Source organism: Pan troglodytes, chromosome 13 (assembly GCF_028858775.2).
Source record: "Pan troglodytes isolate AG18354 chromosome 13, NHGRI_mPanTro3-v2.0_pri, whole genome shotgun sequence".
Lineage (NCBI taxonomy): Eukaryota > Metazoa > Chordata > Mammalia > Primates > Hominidae > Pan > Pan troglodytes.
In genome coordinates this window covers 14,339,325-14,342,592 of record NC_072411.2, presented here as the reverse complement: position 1 = coordinate 14,342,592, position 3,268 = coordinate 14,339,325, and the positions used below count along the sequence as shown (strand labels likewise).

The following is a 3,268-nucleotide window of genomic DNA, read 5'->3' as shown; positions in this document are numbered from 1 at the left end:
CAATGGTTGAACTAGTTTACAGTCCCACCAACAGTGTAAAAGTGTTCCTATTTCTCCACATCCTCTCCAGCACCTGTTGTTTCCTGACTTTTTAATGATCGCCATTCTAACTGGTGTGAGATGGTATCTCATTGTGGTTTTGATTTGCATTTCTCTGATGGCCAGTGATGATGAGCATTTTTTCATGTGTCTGTTGGCTGCATAAATGTCTTCTTTTGAGAAGTGTCTGTTCATATCCTTTGCCGACTTGTTGATGGGGTTTTTTTTTCTTGTAAATTTGTTTGAGTTCTTTGTAGTTTCTGGATATTAGCACTTTGTCAGATGGGTAGATTGTAAAAATTTTCTCCCATTCTGTAGGTTGCCTGTTCACTCTGATGGTAGTTTCTTTTGCTGTGCAGAAGCTCTTTAGTTTAATTAGATCCTATTTGTCAATTGTGGCTTTTGTTGCCATTGCTTTTGGTGTTTTAGGCATGTAGTCCTTGCCTATGCCTATGTCCTGAATGGTACTGCCTGGGTTTTCTACTAGGGTTTTTATTGTTTTAGGTCTGACATTTAAGTCTTTAATCCATCTTGAATTAATTTTTGTATAAGGTGTAAGGAAGGGATCCAGTTTCAACTTTCTACATAAGGCTAGCCAGTTTTCCCAGCACCATTTGTTGAATAGGGAATCCTTTTCCCATTTCTTGTTTTTCTCAGGTTTGTCAAAGATCAGATAGTTGTAGATGTGTGGTATTATTTCTGAGGGCTCTGTTCTGTTCCATTGGTCTATATCTCTGTTTTGGTACCAGTACCATGCTGTTTTGGTTACTGTAGACTTGTAGTGTAGTTTGAAGTCAGGTAGTGGGATGCATCCAGCTTTGTTCTTCTGGCTTAGGATTGACTTGGCAATGCAGGCTCTTTTTTGGTTCCATATAAACTTTAAAGTAGTTTTTTCCAAGTCTGTGAAGAAAGTCGTTGGTAGCTTGATGGGGATGGCATTGAATCTATAAATTACCTTGGGCAGTATGGCCATTTTCATGATATTGATTCTTCCTATCCATGAGCGTGGAATGTTCTTCCATTTGTTTGTATCCTCTTTTATTTCATTGAGCAGTGGTTTGTAGTTCTTCTTGAAGAGGTCCTTCACATCCCTTGTAAGTTGGATTCCTAGGTATTTTATTTTCTTTGAAGCAATTGTGAATGGGAGTTCACTCATGATTTGGCTCTCTGTTTGTCTGTGATTGGTGTATAAGAATGCTTGTGATTTTTGCACATTGATTTTGTATCCTGAGACTTTGCTGAAGTTGCTTATCAGCTTAAGGAGATTTTGGGCTGAGACGATGGGGTTTTCTAGATATACAATCATGTCATCTGCAAACAGGGACAATTTGACTTCCTCTTTTCCTAATTGAATACCTTTTATGTCTTTCTCCTGCCTGATTGCCCTGGCCAGAACTATGTTGAATAGGAGTGGTGAGAGAGGGCATCCCTGTCTTGTGCCAGTTTTCAAAGGGAATGCTTCCAGTTTTTACCCATTCAGTATGATATTGGCTGTGGGTTTGTCATAGATAGCTCTTATTATTTTGAGATACGACCCATCAATACCTAATTTATTGAGCGTTTTTAGCATGAAGTGCTGTTGAATTTTGTCAAAGGCCTTTTCTGCATTTATTGAGATAATCATGTGGTTTTTGTCTTTGGTTCTGTTTATATGCTGGATTTTGCTGGACATATTGGTTGACACTGTTTTCTTTGAGTCTTGAATATGTTGTTCTACTGCCTTTTGGCCTCTATTGATTCTGATGGAAACTCAGCTGTTAAATATGTTGTTGTTCTTCTGTACATGGGAGTTATTTTTCTCTTACTGCATTCAAGATTTTTAAATTGTCTTTGGCTTTTAGCAATTTAACTATGATGTGCAAATCTCTTTGTGTTTTTCTTACCTAGGTTTGTGGGGCTTCTTGAACCTGCTGATTAATGTTTTTCAGCATAGTTGGGAAGTTTTCAGGGCATTATTTCTTCAAAAAAATTTTTTTAACCTTTTTTCTGCTCTCCTCCCCTTCAGGACTCCTATTATATGTATGTTTGTATGCTTGATGTTGTCCCAGAGGTCTCTGAGGCTCTGATCATTTTTCTCCAGCCTTTTTTCTCTGTGTTCTTCAGAAAGGATAATCTATCTTTCTTTCTTTCTTTCTTTCTTTCTTTCTTTCTTTCTTTCTTTCTTTCTTTCTTTCTTTCTTTCTTTCTTTCTTTGTTTTGAGGTAGAGTTTTGTTCTTGTTGCCCACAGTGCAGTGGCACTATCTTGGCTCACTGCAACCTCTGCCTCTTGTGTTCAAGTGATTCTCCTGCCTCAGCCTCCCAAGTAGCTGGGATTACAGGCACCTGCCATCATGCCTGACTAATTTTTGTATTTTTAGTAGAGGTGGGGTTTCATCATTGTTGGCCAGGCTGGTCTCGAACTCCTGACCTCAGGTGATCCACCTGCCTCGGCCTCCCAAAGTGCAGGGATTACAGGTGTGAACCACCTCATCTGGCTGCAGAAAGGATAATTTCTACTCATCTATCTATGTCTATAGATGTGATATGATAGAAGGAAATAATCAGTAAGTTCAGACTCTTGCTGTTCTTATATGACATTTGGGTAGATTTCATGAATAGACCCTTTTTAGTTTATTATTTGCTTTTGGTTGATTTCCAGTCCTAAAATGCTTGTTTAAACAATTTTATACTTATTTTTAAAATGAAATGCTTCATGAATTTGTGTGTCATCCTTGTGCAGGGGCCATGCTAATCTTCTCTGTATCATTCCAATTTTAGTTCACGTGCTGCTGAAGTGAGCAAAACAACTTTATACTTTTATATTTGTTTTGGCGGGGAGAGAATTTGTCCACCTTTTTAGGCTGCTCTAACTTGAAGTATCATCTCTGGTATGTTTATAGTTTTTTTAATGTTTACATTTTGGAGTTTTAATTTTGTTCATTCAGTAGCTTGAGATAGGGATCTAACTTTGTTTTTCTTCCAAATGAATAGATAATTTACCAAACAACTTCTGGCTGACTGACTGCATCCCCAGCTTCAGTCTGTTTGTGTATATAATTTTTGGTTGAGACTAATGTTTGAGCATGTGTGTGTATGTTGGTGCAGCTGTGGAAGAAAATGAATGGCACGTAGGTCCTCAAAATAAAATGAATCACCTCGAAATGTTAAGATAAAATGGAAGCATCTGTATGCAATGGGTGAGATTAATCTGTGGAAGACATCTCAGAGATGACCAGTGTTTAGACTGTT

General features: G+C 37.9%; 1 non-coding gene across 1 annotated transcript; it reads right to left on the bottom strand.

Annotated features, from left to right (window-relative positions):
• Positions 1-2,714: 2,714 nt before the first annotated feature.
• LOC112208559 (U6 spliceosomal RNA) lies at positions 2,715-2,821 on the bottom strand. The gene has a single exon (XR_002943019.1). It is a non-coding gene; the product is annotated as a U6 spliceosomal RNA (small nuclear RNA).
• Positions 2,822-3,268: the final 447 nt, after the last annotated feature.